The sequence below is a fragment of the Emydura macquarii genome, unplaced genomic scaffold, assembly GCF_026122565.2.
Source record: "Emydura macquarii macquarii isolate MOO-44397 ecotype Brisbane River unplaced genomic scaffold, CSIRO-AGI_Emac_v2 contig_369, whole genome shotgun sequence".
In the NCBI taxonomy this organism is placed as follows: domain Eukaryota; kingdom Metazoa; phylum Chordata; order Testudines; family Chelidae; genus Emydura; species Emydura macquarii.
In genome coordinates, this window is record NW_027130506.1 from 973,297 (window position 1) to 989,702 (window position 16,406).

General features: G+C 36.5%; 1 protein-coding gene across 1 annotated transcript in view; it reads right to left on the minus strand.

Moving 5' to 3' along the window:
• TRPS1 (transcriptional repressor GATA binding 1) overlaps positions 1-14,895 on the minus strand; it is a 249,076-nt gene extending 234,181 nt beyond the window's left edge. The window contains exon 1 of the mRNA XM_067530122.1: positions 14,764-14,895. The gene's annotated coding sequence lies outside the window, so the exon portion shown is untranslated. The remainder of the gene's footprint in view (positions 1-14,763) is intronic.
• Between the last annotated feature and the right edge of the window lie 1,511 nt (positions 14,896-16,406).

Here is a 16,406-nt window from a genome sequence, read left to right on the forward strand (position 1 = left end):
TCACTTTGTTGGATCTCTTATGGAAATGGTGGGTTACTATGTTCCCACACCAGGTAGTTTTCCACTAAATTCCACTTCAGGAAGGGGAAAAGCCCTCAGCTCCACTGGGATGTTAAAACTGAACTTGAAAATGACACCAAGCTCATCTTGCTCATCCAAGAGTGTTCAGGGAAAAGGAATTTAAAGGATTGTCCACATTTGTAAAAGATTGTATGATGATGTACTGTTGACTACTATGTAAATATGAACCTGAAATTTAGTTTTGCAATATGCATTTTTATGGATACAAATTACAGTGAAACAGAGTAAGTTATGGAATTCAGACAAGTGTATTTGCTTAGGAGAGCACAGGGGGAAACTTGTATGTTGATGACCAAAAACACTTCTCAATAATGAATTTTCAATATTTTTATATAGTGCCCAAAGTTGCTTAAGTTAATAAACAGCATACAAGATTCCTTATAGAGTACTCATGATTTCCGTAAGCAATGTATATGCACCCAAGGATAAATTATGACCCTAGTGACTCGTCCATACAAAGCACAGAATTGTAACTTTTGCCGTATATACTGTATCTAAGATGGTGTTTAGCAATTTTGTCTTTTTTGTAAAAAGTGCCCACATTAAAAACTGCACTTATGAGTTGAAATGAGTCATCTGGCTTAAAAAGAGAATAAACTAATAGGCCAAAAAGCACCAATTTTAAAAATGTAAGATAGCCTGAATATTCTAACAAAACTAATCTGAACCCTCAGACAAAACTCCTCATAAACAAAACATAATATACAAATGTTACTCTCCTTTCCTATTAACAATTGAATTACCCACATATGTGCTCGGATTATCAATTCCAAGGCTTTTTTTAAAAAGTAACAGTATTTTTTATAAAAGATATTTTTCCATGTTAAATTTGATAAACTATTATCCTAAGAATCATTGGATTCTATATAATGTGTTGCTTTAAAAAAACCTTGTAAAATTATATTAAGAATGATTGTTTAAAAAGAAATTACAGTCCTTTCCACAGAGGAGTTTTAGCTTCATTTAGTTTAGTTTCCATAGCAAAGTTCTATGAAAGTGTGGCAGGAGAAAAAGTTGAGCTGTTTTGTTTTTGCCTTTTTTGTTTGTTGGTTTGTTTTTTTTAAAGAGCAAGAACTGAGTGGTCTGTCATTTTTCCAGATCAGATTGCATGGAGAAGCTGTTGCACACATTAGGTATTGTTTTGAACACTTGTAACATTTAGTGAAAAATAAAACAAAAAAAAACAAAAAAATACTAAATTCACTGACTTCTGATTTAGTACCACTTCAAGAAGCCACTCTGAAAATGTGTCTGAAATAGGAATAACTACCCTAGTATAGCCCATAAACACATATTCAAGGGCCCAATGTTTTCTATGGCAATTAAAAGAAACAAAAAACAAACAAAGAGAACAAAACAGCATTTTAGAATGCATCTGCCAAATATACCAAATGGCTGTGAAATCCATAAATCAATCAATCAACAAATGCACATTGCAATTAAAGAATAATGCTTGGGATAACTTAAGAAAGTAAAAGCTGAAGAGCACGCTGCTAACAATTAATGCAAGAACTAGACTACTCAGTCAGGTATAATGAAATGTCTTCCTTTCTTTACAAAGAAAAAAAATTCCTAAAAGGTACAAACATTAGTTAACTTCGTAGTGATTAATTCAACAACTGCAAAGCCAAAAACAACGTTAGGCATTTAACCATGAACTGTCAGTTCTCTTTGCCTGACAATAAGGCATCCCAAAAATAAACATTAACTTCTGTGTTTTTTCTACGTGTGTATTCCATCATGCAAAGATGATAGCCAAACATTTACTAAGGAAGCCATGCTGAGGTCTTTCATATCTTATTTTTCCTAATTTTCAGATTCGATATTAAAGAATTACCTCCCTTTACTTCACTTCCAGCTTTAATATGACATTTCATGTTCTTCACTAAAACTTGCAATAGCAGACTGAAAATCATCCAATGTCTTCCGAAGAAAACAAAGAACTTAGTACAGTGTGTCATCAGTGAGAACTATGGGACTGAAAGAGTGTCTACCCATATGGAGAAAAATTCCGCAATCCTTCCTCTGGCGAAACTCCCACTAAAGCAAATGGGATTTTTGCCCAATTAAAGAATGCAAAGATTTGGACTTCACGTTCATTGCAGAAAACATAACTTTAAGCAAAGCATAGCAATTGATGAAAATTTCCCAGGTTAAAAAATAAAAAGGCTTTGAATTGAAAGGTAAACAGTTTAACCAATTTTATCCTTTCCCCATTTCAGGACAAGCTTTGAAATCGTCAAGAGGCATATTTAAACATCTTTTTCACTGGAATAAAATAACAATAAGAATTTCAAGCCCTATGCATGGTCTAATGCATCGGTGGTAAAATCATATTATGGAGTTTTGGTTAAAGCACATAGTAACTGAAAATCGGTTAACCTTTTGCTAGGAATATGTCACAGCAAAAGCTTACAGTCTGCTCAGAATCACACACAACTTTTATTTCATTCCATTCACTACTTATGAGTTTCTTCACCAAAACAGAGTTGCAGTGATCTTCTTGACAGCAAACAATAATCAGGAAATATTAGTTACAGTACTGATATGTACCCCAGTGTCCCTCTTCCCTCTCCCAAAAAAAGCATACCCCACATTCTGTGAAATATTAGAAAAAAAGAAGAAGAAAATTGGTAGTGAAACCCTGTAGCTGTCAGGGTTTTCCTCTCTGAATGGGGAAATTCTTAACTCCAAACTTCTCCAGACACTGAAGGATTAGATCCTAACTAAAGAAAACACACGACAATAGTCATAAACATTCCATGGTAATCAACAAGAACTTTGGACCTAATGTAATTTTTCTATAGTATCATATAATAAATGGCATTATAACATCCATAATTTTAGCTTCTATATCAGACCTCTGTCTCTTTTTTCTTTAGAGTTGTGGATTTTCAAGGAAAACCAGTTATTTTAACACAAAAGTCAAGTCACTCTAGTTCTATTCCAGAATGAAAGCAGCACAGAATCACACTGAAAACTATTATGTACTGTAGTGCGCTGCACAGAGCTAAAGCTGACGAGTGCAATTTTTATGGCAGTTCTACTCTGGTAAGATTTCATCTGAAATTCCTTATGACATGACAAAGGAAGTCACAGTTTGCTGGAGAGAAGAAATAAACAAATAGAAAGGTATTTGTATGCTGTAACAGTTCTTTATGTCATAATGGATTTTACTACATCCTAGTTCCCTTTCTATTCAAACGTGTCTTTTGGGCAATAAATTCTAAAAATCCAAGAAGGTAAAGCCTGTTTAACCATGAGTCTCCTTTCAACCACTAAAATAAATTCCATAGCTGCCACTTTCTTACTCTTTTGACTTTATTTTTTAAGTTCTTTCCCACTGACAATCAACCGCTGTTATACTAGATTTCTGAAACACATTTTTTTTTAAATGCCAGTAGTTTAAATTACATTTAAAGGTAAATTTCAAAGCACTATATTGTTCAGGTCAGCCAACAGGTTGTTTTGGTTAATCAAGATATTCACATACACAAGTTACTATTGTTTTCTGACATAAAACTCTGAGAAATTACTAGAGAGTGGTAGGAAACTAAACAGGAAAAATAAAGTATTGGACAATTCATTTTAACGCCCCTTAGCTAATGCAGTATTACAATGAATCTCTTATGGAAGGTCATATGACACTGCCATGAACACCAAATGAATCTGTAGCACTGGGACACTTAAGGTCTAATAAATCTTACTTTCCATTGGTTTTAAAATTACAGAAAACAATATTTTGAGTTCAGATTCAATATGTCATAACTAGACTATCTATCTAACCGCTACCGCCTGGGACCTGCCATTTCTGAGAAATATTTTCCAGAATGTACTCATGTTCACTGAGTTGTAAAAACTCTTTTTAATATAATCCAAAAAAAGAACAAATTTCGACTCTCAACTTGCTCTTTGTTGCATGTCTCCAAGACACTGTAGAGAGACTGTAAAAGCATACTTATTTCCGATTTCATTACTGTTGAAAGTTAGAACTATCTAGTCAGTGCTATAGTCAAGAACATGAAAATGATAATCTATTGCAACAAACAAAACTATAGCCCCCACATATTTCCAGGATATTATGAAAAGCAATAATAATACTTGTGCACTTCTAAAGGAGCAACATCAACTTAAAAAATAAAAATCACACTTCGGTCTGATTCTGTTTTGCTGCTGTTGTGACAATTACTACAAATTTCAGAGATTAGAGAAAAATATAGATTGTTCTGTCATTTTTTTCAGTTTGGGTCTATTGATATCAAATGAATACTGTGTGTACAGTCAGTCACCATTTCTCCTGACCCGTCACACAAATCGGATGCAAGCAGGATTCAGTGGGACTCTGTGACGGAATTAGGGTCTGCTCATATGGATCCAATTTCAGGGTCGGAGCTTTAGTCACTTTCCACTCTTGCTTGTATGAGCTTTTCAGACAGCAGTCTGAGAGATAAAAAAAAATGAAATGTGACTGAGAGAGCACAACAATTAGCAGAAAGGCTCAGCAGCAGGTGTAGTATGCAAACATTATTTTTTCTTTTAAATCCATTTTCGACACTGAGTAGGTTTAAAGTTAGCAGTGTCTCTTTAAAGACAATAGGCCCAATTCTGACAACACCAAGGACCAATCTAGAATTATGATCTACTGGTGTGATTTGCCGTATGCAAAATGCAGGATGGGGCCTTGCAACGTAGCATTTACATGTCGTGATATCAATTAGACTACTTTACAATAGTAAGCTCTGTAATGAACAGTAAGAATTTGAAAGACTGAGACCTAAGTGGTTGTGTTCACAAACGTTAATTTAATTAATGTAATGCCTTGCACAGAGGCTCAGATTCAGTCCTCACTGAAATCAGCCTAAGTTTTCTGACTAGCTTCTATGGGAGCAGGCTCATGATGAGAAAATGCATTTTATCCTTTGCACCAGTTAAGCCCCCGATGTTTTCTGATCAAAACAGGTTAGATTCACTCTTATGAAATCATTCATTTACACTGAGAAAGTCAAACCAAAACAAACACCAAAATCATTACCCTTTTTGCTTTCTCATTAGCAGAGTCGATACTGTAAACAACTTAATAGCAGTGATGCAAAATGGACTCTTGCCTAGATTTCTAAACTTTTCCAGAGCTCGTAATACCTTGCACTTGATGACATCACAAAACTAACCACAAGTAAAAGCTGGTTTTCAATATGTTCCACTTTTTCCTCATTAGTCTCTGTTTCAGAATCAGAGTCAGAACCCAAGTCAGAACCATCGAGTCACATTCAGTACTGTAAACTCATTAAAGACTAAGAAAGAACAATACAAACACGTGTTTTTTGTTAACATTATGCAACAGAGACTGATTCTAATTTACACATATTTTTAGAATGTATGTATCGTGTGTTTATATAGACAGGACAGTGAGACACAAATACGAGAGACAGAGACGGAAATTGAGAGGCACGATAACAGAGACAGCGGGGGAAAAGAGAGAAAGATAAACCTCTTAGATAAAAATGGATCGTGCATGATCATTTGTGACTGGATGTAAATAAAGCATATAACATTGATACGGGATCATCCTAGAGCCTTACCTTACATTTTAATTTTCTAAGAGATTTCTGAACTGTTCTTAGCACAAAAAAGGTAAGGGCTACCAAAGTCAGCTGATACTAGAACTACTAAAGGCCACACTCTCAACTGATATTAGAACGTTTTGTTCTTAGTATAGTTTGGCTGCTATTAGTTTAGCTTAATTTGGAGGAAAAGTATGATTTGATTTGATTTATCATTGATTATATGCATACACATATATAAACACATGCACGCACAAAGAGATACAGGTGCACACACCTAAATTCAGAAAACTTAGAGTGAGAAAATTTTGGGATATGTGGGGCTTCGGTGTGTGTAACAAGGTTCAGTACATTGAATGACTCAGACTTACATAGATGAAAGCTATCAACAAACTTTTTTTCCTCATGACAGGAAATGTGATCTTAATGCTACAAAATTACGTAGGTTCGTACAGTATGCTCAACCCCATCTATGGGATTAAATTAATCCATTATATTAAATTGCTTCATGACACATACAATATACAAACTATAGTTTAATACTAACAGCCACAAAAAGTATAAACTCCCTATCAGTAAAAACTGAAAGGTGACTAATTAGATGGCATAAATTTTAGATCTATGTAGGTCTCCACAGGAAAACTACAGCACATTTAGTATAGGGTTTAGATCTTGGATACCTAAGAGACTGCTTCTTTCCTTATGAAACATTGTGACATCTAAAATTTGATGTGGTGCTTCTACTAGAATTTGGTGGCAAGATGAATAGAATGGAGGGCTTTCAGCTCTGGAATTCACTTCTCCCATTTGTCTAACAGAGCCAGTGACTATTCAGTGTTGTTGTAGCCATGCTGGTCCCAGGAGATTAGAGAGACAAGGTGGGTGAAGTAATATCTTTTATTGGACAAACTTCTGTAGGTGAAAGACACAAACTTCTAAGCTTACAAAGAACTCTTCTTCAGGTCACAAGACCTTCACAGGGTAAGGCTAATCTATTTTCACAGGCTTTTGCCTGAGGAGATTGGCACAGGTAAAATTTGGTGTATTTTATTTATTTATTTGTGAGGGGGAGGGAGAGCATGCAAGTCTATTTAAATCTGACAATGGTCAGTATGTTAGGCATTTCTGTTTTTATATTATGTAACTGCAGTCAGAGAATGTCCAATAGGTGTATTCAATTAAACCTCAAAATGAGAAAATAATTGGGGGGGGAAAACTCCTTTAAGAGATGCAGATTAAAAACTGAAAAGGAAAAATATCTTTTTTATTAACTGAATTAATGAAGCAACTTTTCATCTTCATTTGAGCTTTTGGATGATTTTCCACATTCTAGTTCTACCTTATGGATTCATGCAGATATCAAATTATGGTGCTCTGCGATAGAAGCATTTTAAACATCCTATTTTGGTGGCATTGGGAATATTCTAGTTAAAGAAAATTGCTTCAGTCTTACTAACAGCTTCAAAAAAATGTAAGACAGTGTCTCGGCACAGCATTTTAAAATGTTTTTAAACACCAACAGCTAGTTCAATGTTTCTTTACAAGACCAATTAAAAGTATTATTTTAAAATAATCCCGATAAAGTTATTGACACTTCAAAGAGCAGTTTTCAAGGTGGGGGGGGGGGAGATAAGGGGGAGGAGGGTGTTCAATTTTTTAAATTTAAATTAACGGCTTGTAGATTTTTTTTTAATTATTATTATTTATTTTTTTTGTAGCAGCCAAGCAGTGCACTTACTTTTCTAAGTTTAAATATGCATTTCAGACTTTGTAAAGTAGGTCGGGAATACCCAAAGGATACACATTTGAAAGCTACAGATAGCAGAGCACATTATGTTGGGCTGTGCACACACGCACATATACTATATATAATGTAGATGGATAGATCCAATGATTTAAACACATACATCACATCTATATTCTATGTTTCAAGCATATTCAGATATTTACACTATTAGATCACCTCTCATTTTAGAGCTACGCTAGTGCCAACTGCCAAAAAAAAGTACACATCAAAAATGTTACCTCTGTTCAAACAATACTGCTGTTCATTATATAATAGAAACTGTCATACTTAATCTCCAGAAACCCAGACCTGGTAGATTCTTGGACCAGAGGAGGTTTAAAATGGTTTGAGGCAAAACTGAAGCATATTGTTCAAGTAAATCTTGTAGGGGAACATAAGTACAATTGATGAGCTTCTGCATCATCTTCCATAGATTTTTTTTCAGCTACACTAGTAAACCAAAAATACCAGCAATAAAAAAAAGGAGATATGATCTCACCTTACTAAATTCTTTTTTTATTTTAAACACGTAACACTTTTACTATAATTTAATTCCCCCCCTTCTTTGAAAGAGACAAATTTCAGCCTCATTAAACATAAGGGGGACAAAATAAATAAATAAATAAACAAACCTAGGAACTCCTAATGATGCTTGAAAATTCAAAATAAACCAAAATATACTAAAAATATATCTGTAAAAAAAAGGCTGATGTTGAGAAACAAATGTCATAGAACTAAAATTTTCTTCCCTATCTAAATAAGACACAACGATACAGACTGAAGTGTTTTTCATTAGCTGATGTAAAGAAAAGTGTTAGCCCCTAGAAAATAAAATAAACTCTTATCTATGGATCAGTTTGAAATTCCGATTTTACTTTGACAAAATACTATCTGAAAAATCAGTGCTCTCCATAATTAAATTTCACTTACTGGCCAGAATCTATTTTACAATGCTAGGACTTCTTGAATTTCTAAGATTTCCAATAATGAAAAAGAATGTAAAATTATCTGATTTCATCTCAAATTCCATAAAATGTACAGTAATCAATTACACACACACACACACACACACACATACACACACACACACACAAACGGAAAAGCCAATCCTGCAGCCCTTACTGAGGCAAAGGTCCCACTGACGTCAATGCGTGTTTTTCAGAAGTGAGAACAGCAGGGTCAGACCCAAAATGTGCTTACGAAGATGAGAACCTACAACAACAGATTGAATTTTATATTAAATGTTATGACTGAGACAAGAAAGTCTGGGGTTTAAACTCCAGGGAGGATAGACATTTAAAGTGTTGCCACTGAATTATAGCTCGCCACACTGGGTGGGGTACCCTACTGCTGGGTGGAGTGTCTCCCCTAAAGGAAGGAAAAACTGGCACAAACTGACTTGGTCTTTGAAAGATTCACCTACTTGCCAACTTATGAAGTCGTACTGACGTCAACTTTGCCAAGGAGTCTATTGCCTAACTCAGGCCTTTACCATAGAAAGTTCTGCTTGTTTGCTAAAGCCCAGCAGGAGGTGGAAAAGTAATAAACGAAATGTCAGAAAACTATAAAATACCCATAATCTATTACGGTGTATTAAAAAAAGAAAGGTATAGCTAGTAAAACCATTTTTTCCTCTTGTTATCTTTTATATTTGTAATGCAAGAAGCCTTAAATGAATAGTTACAGGTTAATACAGATGGTTACAAAAACATGTATTTAAAAAATTGTATTTGGTTTTAAAATGCGTGTGGGGGGGAGGAGGAAAGGGGGAAATGGTAAGTGAGATACTATTCTCTCTTCCCTTCTGCAACGGATAATTGTTATCATGCCAATCTGAACTTCACTAGCAGGTGTAAAATGTTCTTTTACATTATTAAAATAAATATGCACTGATCTGTCACCACAGATGCGTTTAGTTTATTAATCCCATCTAAACCAAAACAAATCGCTTCTCCAAAGGAGGAAAAAAAGGGATAATGCATCTCAAAATGCCCATGGGAAAAAGAAAAAAAATTAAGAAAACAGTTTAAGTTACCGTAACCTGAAATGCACCAGCCATCACAAAGAGCAATTGGAGAAATCCAGCAGAGCTCAGCAGGAAAGATTTTTAATAACAGATTGAAAAACAAGAATAAAAATAACTGCATCAACAGGGCCTTTCTTCCTCAGGCCACAAGCCCGTTTTTACTTGAATTTGAAAAAAATGGCAGTTTGGCCACTAAAACCAATCCAGAACATTATTAAAAGTTAAAAGCTACCAATTACTTCTGTCTGTTCTTTTAAAGCAAAGTTTGGCATTACGTCAGTTGGTTTAAAGAAAACAAAAAAGAGAGAGAGAAAGAAGGAGAGAAAGTTTCCTGCTTGTATAAATTAAACCACCACGGAAGGTGTCTAGCCACTTGTAAAGCGTTTATTGCAGGTTTTTAAAGGGCTAGTAACATTTCAAAACATAAATATTTTTATTACATAACTTTAGGACAAAAACAATTGATCTGAGCTTTGAAAAAATATATATTTACAAGAAATCATGTTTACATCAACAGCAAATTAGGAATCAGAAAATGACTTAATAAGACTAAGCTTGACAATTCAAAATTTAGGCACAGATAATTCAAATTTAATATTTTCTATTCCTCCAACCTTAGCATGAGAAAGTTCTACAGAACTTATTGGGATGGCACCCAGGGAGATTGACATTTTTCAAAGCCACTGAACTTAAAGAGAATATTTTTTCTACAGGTTTCTTAATCATCCTATAGAGTTCTAATGGCAGGGATATAATTCCCTACTAATCTCTAGAAGATAATGATAAAAAAGTTGATAGAAAGATTAGCATTTTCTATTCAATTTGATAAGTCTTTTCCATCAGTGATGTTAAGTAGAACTTTTAGGGCACCAGAAATGAACTGATTGATAGCATAGAAAATGTATAAAGTTAAGAAGGATATTAAACAAATTTTCACACGCACAACTCTTCTAGTTCACCTAAATGACAATCTTTATATGCCCTGTGATGCCAAACTAGGGCCTCCTCTAACTACAGTCTACAAATCATGTGGATGTTCAGTTGTGCGATGCTTCTGTGATGTGATAAAATGTCCACTAGGCACTGAGTTGAGACCAACATATGGAATAACACCATTGCTCCACATATAATTTGAGTCTTGGTCAGCCAGGTTGAAAAGCTAGCATACTACAGCATATATATTTTTAAATGTCATTTCTTCTGTTCTGGGCAATAATACAACTGGCTAGTGGTTCAATTCTGATGGGCCCATTAGTAATTAGGCACAAAGCAACATCGACAAATTAATGCTAAACGCAATCTGAAAAAATGTTGTTACATGTCTTGCTCTTATAAACATTTACTATATAACTATGTAATTCTACCTTAATCCTCAGTGTCATCTGATATCACTCATTATGTGTTTTTAATTAGTAAAAAAGCAGTGCTTATAAAGTTCTTTTGTTACAGGTCTTTTTCTTCATACACTGACCTAAACTGAAAGTAATCAGTAAACTTGAAGTAATCAGAAGATTCTCTCTTTGGGTGCAGATTTCTCTATCAAAAGTCAAATCAATACATGAGACTATTAAACAAAACAGTCATTCTCCTCCTTCTTTAGGAGGATAGGAAAGGGCACTTGTATATATCTTATGGACAGACAAAAATAGGAAAACCTGGACTAGATATACAGTAATTAACATCTCTAAAGGTCAGCAAGCATTGGTATTTATATAACAGAGAGGTGCAGAATATGCAGGTTTTAGTATTAATCATCAATATTTCCTTGTTACCTGAGAACTTTACAAAGTCTCAAAAACTAAAACACAAGCCTATGAAATGTTTGCTCTTTTACTTTATGTCGGTGGTACCTGCCTGGTTTTATCAATTATATTTTGACTTGTGAAGTGTAATATTTTGGACAGAAATGCCAGAGTTTATAGTTGCCAAGACTGCCAAAAACAGATCTAGACTACCTCACTAGTTGTGTTGAGGAAACTAAATTAAGCAAGGGCAAACACCAACTGGAAAGTTGTCAGTTTACTGAATGAATGGCTTCATTTTACACACCAGTGAAATATCTTCATCGGAATATATTTCTGTTTAGGATCAATACTTTTAGGACAAGATGGTAGCTTGTTTTAACTGAAATAGTATTAAAAATGTAATTTATTCCCATTTTACTGTCAGCTAACGAAAAGGACTGTTAAATTCCCAACCTGTTTTGTTAAAAATATTTAACCATAAACTTCCTCACAATGTTACATTTGGTGCTATGCACAAACCTTTATTAGAGCGATACTACAACTGTGGCTACAATTAAGATCTGATCAGATTTCTGGTCATAAAATTATTTTATTAAAAGAGTGTCAGGAGTTTATAAGTTAGACAAATATTCTACACAAATCAATAACCTTAGATCAAAAGTTGTCAGATAAAGAGCAATTTAAAAAAATAAATACTTAACCTATGTTTCTAATTAAAATGTAGATCTTCTTAACAAGTGTGTTTTGCTATTTAAAAAAACCTGTTCCACACTCCTGTAACTTAAAAGTTTTCTTTGTTCCTTCAAAAAAATTGCCCTATAAAGTACTAACAGAGATAATTCACATTAACAGAAAGTAATTATTCAGTGTTTGAACAATGCTTTGAAAATATAAAGAACTAAGTGCCAAGCAGTGTTAAAAATATAATATGGTTGAAATAGTGAGCAACCACTATTAACAAGCAACCACTGCACTTATGCAAAAACTGCATTCAATAGAGATTTTACTGTGCTTTTATTAATACAGAATCATAATATATAAATATATTATTCTTCACACACATTCATAGCACGCATGGTAGGAGGGCATGCTATGAAAGTTGATGAAAAATGATAAATAGGATTTTTTCTGCCACATTTTTTCTATAGGATCCATATAATAATATAGAATGTGCTCCGCTGATGGTAAACACATAAGTTGGCTTTTTCCTTGTCTTTTTGGGCTATCATATAGTTTATACAATGAACACATTATAAAAAAGAATAAAGAAATCTTGGCTTAATTGTATATACATTAACAAGACCCAAGAAGACTCAGATCTCAGACCTTGTCAACGACAATTTAAATTTTCCTTGATTAACATTACAATAAAGTAAATAAATAAACCACACTCATGCATACAAAAATCTCCAGATGACATGCAAGGTCTGAGTGAGAGCACCTAAGCAAAAAAGCAAACTTAAAACTGATGAAACTTTGTCCTGAGCTCACTTTGTTGTGCGTCCCTATACACAAGTAATTTCAAACAGAGTGAAATTATTATATGCATATAAACTGTGACAGTCAGACACAACAGGATGGATTATGAAACAAATGTTCTTCTTATATGTGAATTTCCTTAATCTTGTAAATTTAAGGCAGAAGCTTGATGTCATATGTTTTAGAGGTTAGTTTCTATGAAAGGTACTGGTACTCTAATGCACTACAACATCGGTGATTATGTGTAGCTTACTGAATGATTTACAGCTTATCAAAAACTACTTATATGTATCTTTGTCTTTTTAAAATAAAAATATGTCTCGTCTTTGCTGGGGGAGGGGGTTGTTTTGTTTTTTAAAAAGAAGTGTTCTCTTGTTTGGCTTAATTATGTTATTAACAAAGTTTCACTCAGTAGTTAAAAAAAAATCTTTCAAAGTGTTGATATCATTTCCAGACAATCTTGTCAGCATCACAGTTTACAGGAAACAGTTGATGTTCTCACACAAGTCCTGTATTTACTCATAGACCTACAGTACTTTAAAAAAAAAATCCTCACTCTTTTGGAGTTTGTTTGTTGTTTTGGTTTTTTTTAAATGTCAGTCTGGTGGAATATCTGAGAGAGCTCTCTAACCCAAAGCACGTATTGGTGAACATGAGGAAAACCCTGACTGCAGTTCAGAAAAACTACTATAACTTTTATTCTCATTTTGTCCACGTCAGGAACTGGCTCTTACCGCTACTTTCCTTTGCTGCCCCTTGCATTTTTAACTCTGGCAGTGTTTTCTAAATGATCAACTTTTCCTAAAACCAACAGCAAAGTAACATGATGCCACCAAGGCGCATAGGTTTCAATTGCGCAGTTGAAGAAGACAGCTAAAATGGCAAAGGGCTTGATTGCTCTTTATAGTTTTACTAAACCTGATAAAATGAAAACCAGGTATTACATTTTTGTTTCAAGTAGTATCTACAATGTGCTATGTGTGGTATGAACTGCAAAGGCGGCTTATAGTCTGACCCAAAGAGCTTACAGTCTTTATATTTAAAAAAGTCCTCCCAGGTCCTTTCTGCTTTGTCCCCTTGCATTTTTCACTTCATTCTCCTACCAGAGAGTGTATTTGCACTTCAAAAGAAGGGGATGGAATTAAAAGATGTCTTCACTTAACTCATGGTTTATCCCCACATTTTTTCAGTGCACGATGCCTTCAATGCACTTCAGATATTTGACATTTGTGGATGGAGAATGTCTGATTCTTTTTAAGTTAATGGGCCACTCCATTCCTTCCAATATAGATAATGTAGTAGAGTTCTGGAACACTAAAAGCTCTTTTGTTATTTGCAATAAAAAAAATAAATCAAACATACCAAAATGTTAAATAGAGGTGCTACTTAATGAGCTGCCCAAGTCACAAAACAATTCTACACTGAAAAGTAGCCCTGACAGTGCTGCTGGAGTCAAGCAAGTTTGTGGGTCTTTCTGAAGAGTCAATTTTGATTGCCATGGCCTTTCCCTGGGTCTACTTTCCATGCCCAGTGATCACAGACAGGGATCAGGCAGAGAAACTCAGAGAGAGAGAGAGATGTTTGTTTGAACAGCCCACGAAACACCACTGGGCCACCTTCTTGCACACTGGAGCTTTTAAACAAGCCACAAATTCCACTCCTCCCCCCCACACACACATCATCACCACACTTTCCTCCCCAGAACTATTAGGAAGTCTCCCCACATCCCCATTCACGCAGAGCTTGCAACAACAACAAAAAATGTCACACAAATCCCAAATGGAGAAAGCAAAGGAGAGTAAAAAAAAAAAGAGAGAGAGAGAGAGACACTAGACACAGTTATGGCAACCCTGAATTGGGGACTCAACTCTGAGAGCACCACTTTGCCTTTAAGAGGAAAAAGTTTCACGTCTCTCTCTGTACTCTGATTTCCTTTTTTAAAAACCACCAGCATGTCGCCTTTTCCCCTGGTGTGACGGGGAGCGGAGCCCCCTCGGCTCATGCACACACCAGCCTTCCCTGGTGGATCCCCCAAAAAACTTTTTTTAAAAAAATAAATAAATAAAAAGTTTGCCCCAAACTTACTACTCTTCATGATGGTCTCTCTGTGCCCCGCTTGTCATGATTCCTATCAAAACTTCCAGCAGCAGCAGCAGCAGCCAGGACTGAGCGACTGCAGCTCATCGGATGCAAAATCTCTTTGCTCTTCTTCTACTTCCACCCTCCCCACCCCCCGCCCAGTGCCCCGATGGTGGGGAATGAACAATCAGAGCGATAAGAAGTAGCCACACAGACGGGAGGAGGCGAAGGGAGATACCAGCCCTGGAACTACTTCCCCTGGCCCCCCCTTCCCCGGGTAAATAGAAGGAGAGAGTCTTAAGACAGAGAAGGGGCTTGTTTCCCCTGCTCTCTTCGGTGGCTGAACTTGACCCTCCTCCTGACTCCAGAGGGGCTACTGCAGTTTTGAAGTCGCCCGTTTCCAGCGATCACGCATGGCTTTGACCCACCAAAGAAGGGAGAAGGAAAAAAAAAAATGTACCCAAAAAACGCCCCCGCCACCAGCCTGTGAAATCCGAGAAGCCCCCGCTTCCCTCTGATTTTTTTAACCTCTCCCCTCCGCCTTGTGTGTGTGTGTGTGTGTGTGTGTGCAAACTCACTTTTAAATCCCCCCACGGCCCCCCTTCTCATTGCACACGCACAAGCACTTAGCACAGAGCAACACACTTACTACATACGCAATATCATCAGACGGAGCAGGATTCAGGAAGAACCCCCCCCCCCCCCCCCCCAGCCCCACACACTTTTGTTGCTGCTCCCCCCCACCCCTCGATCTGTTCTTCCCACCCCCCCCCGACCTCTCCAATCCTCCCCCCACCTTACCTGTTGATTAATCGGCAATAATAATCGCAGCAGCCTGAAAGATGGTGGAGCTGTGGTTTGAGCCATGAACCGTCTTCTGTTGTTTGCAGAGTTGATCTTGGATTATTTGGGGGTGGGGGGGGGAGTGTAGGGGGAGGGGAGAGGGAAAAGAAAAAGAGAGGGGGGAAAAGGTTCTCCTGCCTTTCCCCCTCTCCCCCGGGCCCCCCCTCTGTATAGGGAGAGAGAGAAAGGGAAAGAGAGCGAGCAGGGACCTGGATGTGCCTGGTGTGTTTATAAAAGAGGGGAGAGAGAGAGGAGAGCGAGCCTGGGTTTAGTAGAACAACAACCCCCCAAAGGAGGAGAGGAGGCGGCTTTAGATTGCAGGGAGATCAGCTCTTTATCAGAAATGTTATCGCTTGTCAGGACCTCAGTCTCCGCGCATTACGTCAGTTTCAAGACACCAACACTATTAATATCAAAGGAGCCTTAGCAGAGAAAAGCGCCACCCCAGACTGAGAGCCCTTAAAGAGACAGTGCAGGCGTCCCCACACTCCCACAGTGCTGCTCTGCTCAGCCTCCTCCTCCTCCTTCTCCTCCCTCCAGCCAGGCAGCAGCAACCACTGGGGAATAGGCGGCTTTGGAATAGACCAAGTCATTCAAAACTTTTTTTTTTTTTTTAAGTAAATTAAATTAACCTTTCTGCGGGATGCTCGAGTGTGGGGAGCTTCACTGAGGGATGGACTCAACCAGACAGATCACATCCCTGGCGGCAGTTTGAGAGGGAAATAGACTCTGGCCATCCTGATTTTGTATAGTTGTTATTCATTAATGATTATTTGTTAATGCTGCTGGTGTTTTCTCAGCTTTTC